Here is a 13,419-nt window from a genome sequence, read left to right on the forward strand (position 1 = left end):
AAGATCTCGTCCTATTACTTTTAACAGTTACTTCCCAATGTTAGAAGCAAGGTTAAGCACTTGGAGAGAAGACCCTTAACCCCAGAGGCAGAAGTCTCAGCACTTTAATGTTCACTGTGGGGAGATGATAAAGCCTGTAATCAAACTGCAAATGCCCAGGCATTAATCTGCCTGGGCTCCTTTGATTCTAACTCAAGAACAACTGTGTCCTAGTTCAAATGTGATCAGGAGGTGCTGTGCTCTGCTCTAAACCATAAGGACTCCTGTACATTGCAAATTATCATTAAGAAGGACATTGGGCTGTTGACTGACCCTTTGTCCTTTGCAAAGTTCTGGGGCATCAGACCCAATGTCTTAGGTCTGGCCATGGACAATCGCAGCAACACAGGCTCCTTTGTCTCAATTACTGTCATCTCCATCAGGGATACTCTGATAGTCATTTTAGTATCAGGGGAACCCATCTCCTTTCTCCCGGACACTGGGGACACTTATTTGGTCCTGATGGAATTTTGGTGACCTATGTTTTCTTCCCTATTTTGGGTGTAGAGGCTCAATTCTCCTCTTCATTTCCCTCTTGTAGAAGGACAGACAACCTTACCAATCACACCAGTCAACACCACTCAACTGCATTTTCAAGGTTTTCCTCTCTTTCTTTCCTAAGGGTGTTAATTTGTCTCGTCTCCTTTTTGTGAATGAAAGAAATAGCCTTTAACTTTTTTGCTTTTCAATCCATCTGACCACAAGCTTAACAGAAATCCATCTCTTCTTTCTTGTAGTCACCCAGCCCACTGGCTCCAGCATACCATTTACTTTGTTACTCTCCCAAGTGGACCTCCATGTCTTGGAAACTGAAAACCTGTTGCCAAACACCATTTCTTCCATTGTTATCCAGTTACAGGGACCAACACAGGTCATCAGTGTAGTGAAACATTCTGGCTGAAAGTGTTTAAATAATGACATAGAGACTTATTAATATTTACTATAGCTTAAGCAGTGACCCATTCCTTGACATAGAGGATCAGCGGTCCCCAGAAGATGTTTAAGACTCTAAGGTTTGGAAGCTGTCAAAGAGCATGGTGCTCTTAACACTTTGACCTCTCATTAGTCACACTCAAGGTTTTTCTCATATTTTTACAGTACATGGGATGCAGGAATGTTAACAAACCCCATGTCTAAGCCCACCTTCATTAACCTAGAAACAATGGCCATGTCATCATCAGACAACAAATTCAATACATTTTCACTGTCACCTTTAGTATTCTCCCTATGTTCATGCACTATAGTCCTTCTGGAATACCCAGCAAGCACTTTTTTTCCTGCCCTCTTTTTCACTTCTACCCTCACTCAAAGGCAGCTCTTTATAACCTCCTTCACACTAGACCTCTTAGATTATATCTCTATTTCATGGTGCAGTCTTTTTGTTGCACGCATTGACTCCAATCATCCAAGATACTTCTGCTGCTAAATCTAAAAAATACTATAAACTTAACCATCTAGATTTTCAAAACCCAATATGTATGTGTTACAAATTAAGTCTATGTTTAGCTCTGGATATTTTTATTAAGATTTGTATAGACGATGGAAAAATTGAGCATCTTAACAAAACTGTTATTCGAGCGGCAGAAGCTTCCTTATAATTTGCAAATAGATCTTTTATGTTACTTTCTGTGCACTATTATAGGGAGCTATTAATATGATTATTTAGTTGTCAATATAATTTTTAATCAAAAATATCTGAGAATTAACATTACAGACATTATGTACATCTTCTATGATAATATATAGAACATGAAAAATTAAGTAGGTATTTCAGAAGAGATCATCTTCTGGTTGAATCTACACATAAAATTCCTAAATGTGAATAATTCAAATACAGTAAGTAAATCTCCTTCAAAAAATTTGACTCTCATAAATCAATCACGTAGCTATAAAATGCTGACAAACCCACAGAACCCCACTTTGTATTTCTCCTATTCCAAAAATAAAAGTTTGAAATATTTATTAAAATAATTTATAAATTTTTTAATGATATTTGTATAAAAGTACAAAGTATGAATGTCTGTAGAATTTATTGCTTTCAGTTTTCAATGTTAGAATGCAAAATATAAAGGATTTACATATCTTAATTTTCAGTTTCTACAAAATTAATGGTGTATCAAGATCTTAAGAGTCAAATTAATACAAATTTTATTTAAAGTTTTGCATTGAATATTAAAAATGTTATGCATTGTGGCCCATATATATACAGCCACCCAATTAGACAAGATGGATGAAGCAAAGAAGTGCAGAAGTGTAGATCGCTCCTGAGAGACACAGCCAGAATACAGCAAATACAGAGGCGAATGCCAGCAGCAAACCACTGAACTGAGAATAGGACCACCGTTGAAGGAATCAGAGAAAGAACTGGAAGAGCTTGAAGGGGCTCGAGACCCCACATGTACAACAATGCCAAACAACCAGAGCTTCCAGGGACTAGCCACTACCTAAAAGACTATACATGGACTGACCCTGGACTCTGACCTCATAGGTAGCAATGAATAGCCTAGTTAGAGCACCAGTGGAGGGAAGCCCTGGGTCCTGCTAAGACTGAACCCCCCAGTGAACCAGACTGTTGGGGAGGTGGCAATTGGGGGAGGGTAGGGAGAACACCATAAGGAAGGGAGGGGGAAGAGGATGTTTGCCGAGAGCAAGGAAAGGGAATAACACTCGAAATGTATATAAAGAAATATTCAAGTCAATAAAAAAAAAATGTTATGCATAATATCTTGATATTTTGGTAGGGAATTAGCAAATTTCTAGGCTAGAACACATATCTACAATATGATTTATCTTTCTTAGTTTTCAAATTTGTTTTATTTATTATTTGAGAGGAATTTTATGCATATATATAATATATTGAATAATATCCATCCACCCACCTTTCACCATCTACCCTGACATCCATGAACCAATTTCACCTTTACATTCATATTTGATTTATCAACTTGGCAACAGCATCATCATCATTCCATTGAATCAAATTAGGGTTGTTCATGTAGAGGATAAAATATAATACCTTCCTACTATAGGCAACCTACTTTAGCAACACCCTGAATGACAGCTCCTCCATCTCAGCAACAATGCAAGTCAATATATCTTTAGCATAAAGGTGTGGCTTCCTGACATCGCTTCATCCATTTGAAACTTTGATTTTCTTTATCTTGTGCAAATCTCCAAGCTGATCCATTTTTATCAATATATTGAAATAGCATTAGTTTTTAAAATAATACTTTGAATTTTATATGCATATGCAAATATAAACTGTTTTATAACTGTGACATATAGGTGATACAGTATACATCTGTATAGTGTATATTAGGTTTTGTGTATGTGTGTGTGTGCATGTGTGTGTTTGTACATGTGTATGTGTATATATATATTTGTATAACAGTCTGTGCATATTTTCAGACAAAGAATTCATTATCTTTTTATCCATTAATGATAATCTTTTCAGCACCAAATCTATTGACAGCTTTCTTCTGTTAATGCTTGCTCTTTCTCTTTTGGCTTAGTATTCTCGTCTCCTGTGGGCTAATGCAATTCTTTACATTGACAGATGCTTCCCTGGGGGAAGTTTGGGAGAAAGGGCAGATAACAGCGATATATCACTGTAAAACTCAGACTTGTACTATTGCTCCTTATGGTCTCCAAAAAATTTAATAATCACGTGGAGAATCAGGTGTGAACAAAGCATGCTTTTTTGATAGGTAATTTTCAATTCAAAATGTGATCTTCCCTTTATATTCTTTCTCAAATTAATTGAATAAAATATTTCAGTATAAACATGTGTTTTTGTAAGTCTTAATTTAAGCCATATAAATTATTAGTATGCCTCCTAACTATTCTAAAAATTCAATATGTTACCAAATACAAGCTTTAACATTGCTTACATTTTCCAAGAATAAAAATGTTATCCTCCATTAAAAAAACCACCTTAAAGATTTAAACTACATATTCCACATGGATAAGATGCTATCTTCTAGAACATATGGGCAATAATAAAAGTAGAACCTAGAAAATTATATAGTTTGAAATACCAGATGAGTTATATTCACATGTCATGCAGATACCTAAAAGATTAAAGCACTCAGACATAAATGTAATATATTTATTTAGGCTCCTCTCGCAAGGACTCAGTGAAATATATAGAGGAGGATGCAGAAATATAATCAGAACCAGAGGTTTTGAAGACAACAAAGAAACAGTTTTAATGTGTATAGACTGTAGCACTAAGCACAGGTCCTTCATATGTTTTAAGCCATAAATCTTCTTGGTTTGGCCAGGGAGAAGTGGACACAATTCTATCTATCACTAATAAAGGCCCTTTATCTCCAGTTGATAACTGCTTGCATTAGAAAAATTCATTATTCCAATTCAGTCTCACTGGATATATAAAATGGGAGAGCATACCCCTAATCCTGTAGAGACATGAAGCCCCAGGGAAGAGGGATATTGGTGGTAAATTGCAGATGGGTGGGTGAGTAAGGAAAGCAAGTGGGTGAGTGTAGGGTGGGTAGCTCTTATAGGCAAAGAGGAGGGTAATTGTGTGAAGAACTCTTGAAGGCAGTATTGTGAAGGGGACAACATTTGGAATGTAAATAAATGGAAACTTTTTTTTAAATGACACAGTTAAATGGTCCCAATCAGCATTAGATGGCCAATATAAAATGAATTAATAATAGTTTTGTGAACTTTCTGCAAACTATCTCTAACTATCTAGCTGTCTCTTCTCACTATGCATTGGACAGTTTGTTTTATACCTTTTGCTTATTGATTGTTGCTTATATATTATGGTTTCTGACTTTTGTGTATTCTTGTGGTTTAAATAAAAATGGACCCAATAGATCCACAGAGACTGACTCTTTTTTAGAGTGTAGCCTTATTTGGAAGAGTTTACGCCGTGTTGAGTAACTGTGTCTCAGTTCATTTCCAGCTGTTTGAGAGCAAGGTGTAGAACTTTCCAAGCTCCTTTTGTTCCATGTCTCCCTGCCAGCTGCCACAATTTCCCACCATGATACTAATGGACTGCAGATCTCTGAAACTGTAAACCAGCCCCAGAGACAGCACTTTTACATGCACAATCAAATTTAGAATGACAGATAATTTAAGGACAATTATATGTTAGTAATGTTACACATAGTCAAGTTGAAGTTTTATATTAAAATTACGTTTAATCACTTCTATGCATGGGGTGTAGAATTACTTTGGATGAACACATCTTCAACCCTTCTTCCTTTCTTCCTTCCATCCTTCCATCCTTCCTTCCTTCTTTCCTTCCTTCCTATCTCTCATTTCTTTATTTAATCCAGATATCTTTATTTTTTCATCTGGATTAAATAAAAAAATGAAAGAAAAGAAAGGAAAAGAAGATAAGAAATGAAAAAAAAGAAAAATTTATTAAAATTGATTCAGTTCAGATTAAAGGGCTGAGATTCAAGTCAGAGTCAATGAACAGGCAGAACAAAGTTTCAGTGTGGCGATCTTGTTGTGATGAGAGTGTCGCCTGAAAGACTTGACATTGTGGAAAGCAATTTTAGGAGCATATGAAACATGTTGAAAAAAATTACAGTGTGTGCAGAAGATTGGGACACTGAAAACAGAAGAACAGTGTGTGAGGTGATAAAAAACACAAATAAAATTTATTGATTGACTTGACCATTGAAACTGAAATTAAAATTTGGAATGGGAGATCAGTGGGAGAAACACTTGTGAGACCCAGCAGAAGGTTATAAAGCAGCTGAGGTGAAAAGGGGCAGAAAAATTCAGAAGGACAGTGGCCATGTGAGTCAGGCCTGGTCCTGGTTCACTGAATGCAAAGTGTGCTGAGCCAGTGAGGCGGGTGACCAGAGGATGGTTCAGATGATTGAAATTCTGAAAGGAGGACGAAGTTAATCAACGCCCCTTGGGAAAGAGGAAGAACCTTGATGCAGTTGGTGGTGACTGTGTGTGGGAGGAGCAAATGAGATGCCAGTGTCGGGAGAAAGTGGGTTCCCAGTGAAAGGAAGAAAGTGGGTCTGAGATCGACTGGGAGTCTTTGTTTGATTGTTCTTGGATTAGAATCAAAGGAGCTTGAACGTGATGTCTGGCAGCATTTTGCGGATTTTGATGCAGGCTTTATCATCTCTCCCAGTAGTGACAAAGTGCTGAGGTCTCAGTGCTTAAAAAAGTAAGCTACCATGACACGTGAGGCCAGTGGGCTGCAAGTGACTTGCCTGAACTCAGTGCTGGGCTAGGACTGTGCGTCCTCTTGCAGTCCCACGCGGATCGGCCGCCTTGTGCTCCCAGAGCCCGTGGGAGAAGTGCCTTGCCTGGTCGGGGTGGGCACTCCTGAGGCTGCAGAGGCGGAAGAGACCACCAGCACTGCCACCCACATCTGACCCAAGAGGAAACTGTGCAAGGCCTCTGGGTTCCTGTGGGGGAGGGCCCAGGAGCAACAGGGCCCTTGCCTGAGACACGCCCGGATCCTGGAGGGGCAGGAGGAAAGGCACCGGAGCCATCTGGAACCTGGTGCGGAGAAACTCCGAAGCGTCCGCTCTCCACCAGCGCTTTCAGCTCAAACCACCCAGGCTGCTGAGGCTGACTGAGACACAGCAGAGAGCCAGCAAGTGACAGAAGGAGGAGGCTGCAGACTTGGTGCTAATCAGGCGTGGGTGAGCCGGGATCTGGATTCAGGAAAACAGGAAATGGAAACAGTGGAAGGGAGACAGGCACAGAAGGACAGGATGGTGACTGCAGTCAGGGTGGAAGGTTCAAAAGAAGATGCCAAACCTGAAACTCCGTGGAACCGATCGAGCAAGCGCGCAAACAGGAAAGAACGGTAAAGAAAACGACGAAAGATAAAGAAACGAACGAACCTAACAGCGAAAACTTTTAAGCCGAAAGCGAAGGCCAGAAGATCTGGTTTGAACCTGGAAGAATTTCGGCAATACCCAACTGCCGCGAAACTCTCCGATTAACATAGATGAAGAAACCAGATATTCCATGAGCAAGCAATTTCTGCAATACTGCAAACGGCTTTACGAAAAGATGACAAATGGTAAAATGACGCCAGGAGGCAATATACCCAGAAGAAGACAAGCCTGTCGTTTGACAACAAGCTGAAAGAGAAGCACACAACATATTTACATCAATCATATGAATTGAGCTGTAGCGAAAGTGCTGCTTGAAACGTTGCCGGGCTGAAATGGGAAGAAGCGAAGCTGGAAGTCGATTTTCGACTGATAATCGAAAGACGGAAAAGGACGCATCGAAGGAAAATCCTCGATCATACAACCAACACAAATACAGACATGATGGCTCAAGTGCAGGAAGGTAAAGGCTTTTGGTGTGCAACATGGACACAGTGCAGAAAGAGGCTGGGAAGGCAGCTCTGGAACCAGGGCAGGGCAGTCAGAGTGAAATGGGGATATGAAAGGACAGGACAAGACCAGTTTATTTGAAGATCTGACAGATGGACGACCATGTGAACAACGAAGGACACGAAATCCCAGAATAACAAAATCAGAAATGAAGGGACATGACAGTTCAGAGGAAGTTCAAATAATCATCTTATGAAACGATCTGCAGGAGGCTGAACGAGATGGGAACAGATGGCGATTGAGACTCTGGCAAAAGGGCTGATCAGTGGGACCACACAAAGCCAACAGACGGATTTCCTGTCGGCGCAAAATATCCAGGCAGGATGGTTTGATACGGCGTGATCCATTGTAAACAGAGACGATGGCTGTTGACAAAATCTGGAAATAGGGAATCAAGGCCCATACTAAACGTAAAAACCAGTATTGCTGATAAACTAATGGAGGAAAGCAATCAGGACTGTGAAACTGCCCTCTCTCTACTTGTTCAGTATAGTTCTTGAGTTCTGGCCCGGAGCAGTCAGACGACAAAAGGAGGTCCGAGGGATGCAGATGGGAAGAGAGTCAAACTGATGCTGGAAGTAACTCAAACCTGAAAGTGAGAGCAAGCAGGATGTGCATTCTGCAGATCTGCAGATTCAATCCCAATTCTTCAAGGGGATTGGAACGGGCTGAACTGGAAGTTACCTGGGTCAAAAACCCAGGACAGTAAAGGACTACAGAGAATCGCAGAACTCAGCTTACAGAACGTGGTGGTAAAAACAGATGAACCAGTGAACCAGAAACCCCGCGATTTTGAAAGGCAAAATGGAAAAATGGCATTTTCAGCAAATGCAGACACTGGGAAGCATCTGGAACACATGGGCACTGGAAAAATTTCCTGAACAAAACACCAATGGCTTATGCTCTAAGATCAAGAATCCACAAATGGGATCTCATAAAACTACAAAGCTTCTGTAAGGCAAAGGACACTGTGGTCAGGACACAACGGCAACCAACAGATTGGGAAAAGATCTTTACCAATCCTACAACAGATAGAGGCCTTATATCCAAAAATATACAAAGAACTCAAGAAGTTAGACCGCGAGGGGAGACAAATAACCCTAAAAAATGGGGTTCAGAGCTAACAAAAGAATTCACAGCTGAGGAATGCCGAATGGTTGAGAACACCTAAAGAAATGTTCAACATCTTTAGTCATCAGGAAATGCAAATCAAAACAACCTGAGATTTCACCTCACACCAGTGAGAATGGCTAAGATCAAAAACTCAGGTGGACAGCAAATGCTGGCGAGGATGAGAAAGAGGAATACCTCCATTGTTGGTGGGTTGCAGACTGGCACAACCATTCTGGAAATCAGTCTGAGGTTTCTCAGAAAATTGGACATTGAACTGCCTGAGGATCCAGCTATACCTCTCTTGGGCATATACCCAAAAGATGCCCCAACATATAAAAAAGACACGTGCTCCACTATGTTCATCGCAGCCTTATTTATAATAGCCAGAAGCTGGAAAGAAGCCAGATGCCCTTCAACAGAGGAATGGATACAGAAAATGTGGTACATCTACACAATGGAATATTACTCAGCTATCAAAAACAACGACTTTATGAAATTCGTAGGCAAATGGTTGGAACTGGAAAATATCATTCTGAGTGAGCTAACCCAATCACAGAAAGACATACATGGTAATATGCACTCATTGATAAGTGGCTATTAGCCCAAATGCTTGAATTACCTAGTGGCCTAGAACAAATGAAACTCAAGACGGATGATCAAAATGGAAGGCTTCTCCTTCTTTAAAAGGGGAACAAGAATACCTGGCAGGGGAAGAGAGAGGCAAAGATAAAAACAGAGACTGAAGGAACACCCATTCAGAGCCTGCCCCACATGTGGCCCATACATATAGAGCCACCCATTAGACAAAATGGATGAAGCAAAGAAGTGCAGATGACAGGAGCCGGATGTAGATCAACCTGAGAGACACAGCCAGAATACAGCAAATACAGAGGCGAATGCCAGCAGCAAACCACTGAACTGAGAACGGGACGCCTGCTGAAGGAATCAGAGAATGAACTGGAAGAGCTTAGGGGCTTGAGACTCCATATACAATAATGCCAAGTTCAACCAGAGCTTCCAGGGACTAAGCCATCACCTAAAGACTATACATGGGCTGACCCTGGACTCTGACCTCATAGGTAGCAATGAATATCCTAGTAAGAGCACCATGGAAGGAGAAGCCCTGGGTCCCTAAGACTGAACCCCCAGTGAACTAGACTGTCGGGGGGAGGGGCAATGGGGAGGGTGGGGAGGGGAAACACCCATAAGGAAGGGGGAGGAAGGGGTTTGCACAAATGTACATAAGAAATACTCAAGTTAATAAAAAAAAAAAAAAAAAAAAAGCAATAGGACATGAGGAGTTTGGTTTAGCTCAGAATTTTTAGGGCTTAGAATGGTATATTCTAATAAGGCACTTGTGAAGCATTCTAGGAATTGAGATAGGGTTTAATGCATGTCCTGGATGACCTTTTGGAGTTTCTGGTTTAAGGGCAACCTTATGAAGACTGACCAGGAGACAAGTTGTAAACGGTTCTCTAGCTATAATGCCCCCTGATGTATTTTAATCCAATTGGGGAACCTGGTTTAGGACCATCTCAACCTTGCCTGGAGGTGCTACCTTAGTTTCATTTGCACATACATTAACCTGTGCCCGAACTTCCTATGATCTTCAGGATGTGAGTAGTTAGTTAAAATCACATGTATATCATGAATGAGGAGACCATAGGATTGCATAATATATTGGAATTTTTAAGGTAAGAGTAGTGGAGTTAGAACTATACCACCCCAGTTTGGTTTGTTTGTTTGCTTGCTTGTTTGTTCGTTTTTCTACTTGAGAAAGTTCATGTAATGAAAAGGGAACATGTATCTTGACTAGTCTGTCCACCCTGGCATCATTCAATGAAGGGAAAATTCCAGGCATGTTAGGCCAGGGAGAGAGAAATAAATGAGTCCCACTGCAGAGTTGCAGAAAATAGTGTGGAAGAAAGTGAAGGCTGCTCCTAGGTGTATAATGGTTTAGTTACAGCATCCTTTTGCTAGATTGGGAGAAGATATAACTGAGGGAGCTAGAATAGAAGAAGCTATGGTGTATGGCCAGTAAGGGGACTCATTAGCAGGATCAAGAATAGTGGACATTTCTTCTTGTTCAGACTTCATAGCTAGAAAGAGCTGAGTTGGGGAACAGGAAAAACAGAAAGAAGGATTAGAGTAAAGATTTTCTCCATTGTTGGAAGTAGCTATAGAGTTCCCTAATAATGTCAGAATCTAGGGTGTTGCTGGTGGTGAATTTAAATGATTATCTAAGGTGCATTAAGGTCAGATTCAACTATGAAGGTGGAAAAGTTTAGAGGCCCTTAAGGAGAGTGCTAGATGTAAAGGTTGGAGGTTTTAAAGAGGATTCTCAAAGGAGAATTAGGAGGTATGAATAATGATACAGTTCTCATAGGTGATGTTCAGGGGAAAGTTCAAGGCATGAAGTTCTTGGAATCTTAGGTAGAATGAATGAAGAAGACACCAGTCAAAGAATGGATCATTACCTCACAATTCAAGGGCAGGGCTAAAATTTCAAGGGGCACAGCACCTGGTACCAGAACATTTTAATGACATCAGATATCAAAATCTATGCTCAAAAATCTTACTTCATCCAAGGCAAATGGTCAGAGGTGTGGGTAGGTAATTTATGATGACAGAAGAAAGATCTTTCTCTTTTCTCCTCAGAGTTACAGTTTATTAAAATACATTTAAACACACACACACACACACACACACACACACACATACACACCCATAAACTTGTATACACATACGCATATACATAAAATACATGTGCTCTAGCTTGCTCCCAAACTCCCTGTTCTCTTAAGGAAGTAACTTGTTAGTACTATTCTTTCCACAGTCTCCTTCCCCAAATGCCCCATTCACTGTTTCTCTTCAGAAAAGTACAGGTCTTACCATTTGCAGGGTTGAATGGGGCATTCAGCAATTGGTGAACCAGAAAGTGAGTTTCTTCACAGAACAGAGTAAAGGAAGCATAGCACACAGATCACACCATGCAAAACTGGGGAGGGTGTATAAAGGGATTGTCTCTGAGTTAGGGTCGAAGGTGAAAAAAAGAGGAAAGGGAAGAAGTCACTTGCTTTTTACAAGGGATATTGGGCATGTGCATGGGTAGGATGTGTGACTTGTGGTAACAATGGACATGCACCACATTTTGGCAGTTGTTAAAGATATGGCTATTGCATAATTTAACTAGGTTACCACCGACTTCACAACTACTACACTAAGTTAGTGTAGTAGTTGGCAGGGCCTAATTATTTCCAAGTAAAATAATAATCTCATGATTTTATAAGTAGTAAAGTGTTAGTGATTCTTCGAACAATAATGTTTTCTAAAATGTTCTGTTTGCAGTATTAAAAGCAGACCTTGCAGTATTAACTCTATTCATTTTATTGGTAGATTTATACATATAATTAATAACCTCAAATTTGATTTTATAATAGCCAAAAAGACTATTTAAATACATAACAATAAAATTTCTCTAAACACTAATAATATATTAATTTCTAATGAATACCATATGTATATAAAATAGCATAAGCCACAAAACGTGTCCTGATAATATGATTCCAAATCCTGACGGTAAATATTGCCCCTGTATTTTATGTATACCATCACTGATGCGCAGTGTACGGTCTATGGTTTTTAATATTTCTGAAATTAGTTTCTAATAATACCTTTATACTAAACTTTCTTTTATTATTTTTAAATTTTATTTAATCTATTTTTACATTCCAGAGTTTATCCTCTGCCCAGCCCACACTCTCACTGTTCCACATCCATACCGCCTCCCTCCATCTCCATAAGGATGTTCCACTCCCACACCCCACACTCAATCAGACCTCCCCATGCCCTAGGGGTCCCGGTCTCTTGAGGGTTAGGTGCATCTTCTTTGACTGAGTCCAGACTCAGCAGTCCTCTGCTGTAAATGTGCTGGGGGCCTCATATAAGCTGGTGTATGATGCATGGTTGATGTATGATCCCAGATTCTGAGATATCTCGACAGTCCAGATTAGTTGAGACTATTGGTCCTCCTACAGGGTTGCCCTACTCCTCAGTGTCTTCCTGCTTTTTCCTAATTCAACCAGAGAGGTCAGCAGCTTCCGTTCTTTGGTTGGGTGTAAATATCTGCACGTTTTCAACTGCTTGTTGGGTCTTTTAGAGGGCAGTCATGATAGGCCCTTTTTTGTGAGCACACCATAGCCTCAGTAATAGGGGCCTTCCGTTGACCTGGATCCCAATTGGGCCTGTCAGTAGACCTCCTTTTTCTTAGGCTCTACTCCATTTTTGGCCCTCCAGTTCTTTCAGGCAGAAACAATTCTAAGTGAGAGTTTTTATTTTATTTTATTTTATTTTTTATACTGAGGGATGGCAAACCAGGTCTCTGGTACATCCTGGAATGTCCTCCTACCTTCCACATCCCGTGGTTGCCTATTTCCATTCTTTCTGCTGGCCCTCGGGGCTTCAGTCCTATTTCCACCACCCAATACTTGATCATGTTCCCCACTTTCCCTCCCTGTCACCTTTCTGACCCAGGTCCCTCTCTACCCACTCCTGGGATTGCTTTCTTCTCTCTCCCAAGTGGGTTTGAGACATCCCCTCTTGGGCCCTTCAGCTTGTTAACCTTTTTGAGTTCTGTGGATTGTATCTTGGGTATTCTGTATTTTTTTTGTGTGTGTGGGGGGCTGGTATCCAGTTATTAGTGAGTATCTACTATGCGTGTAATTACGAGTCTGAGCATGATATTTTCTAGTTCTATACATTTTCCTGCAAAACCCAGGATGCCCTAGTTCTTAATAGCTGAGTATCATTTAATTGTCAAAATGAACCCCATTTTAATTCTCTATTTAGTTCAATACCCCATTTTTAATTTTTTTTTTTTGGTTTTATGGCTGTTTGCTTCTTGAGTTCT

The sequence above is a fragment of the Rattus rattus genome, chromosome 3, assembly GCF_011064425.1.
Source record: "Rattus rattus isolate New Zealand chromosome 3, Rrattus_CSIRO_v1, whole genome shotgun sequence".
Classification (NCBI taxonomy): Eukaryota; Metazoa; Chordata; class Mammalia; order Rodentia; family Muridae; genus Rattus; species Rattus rattus.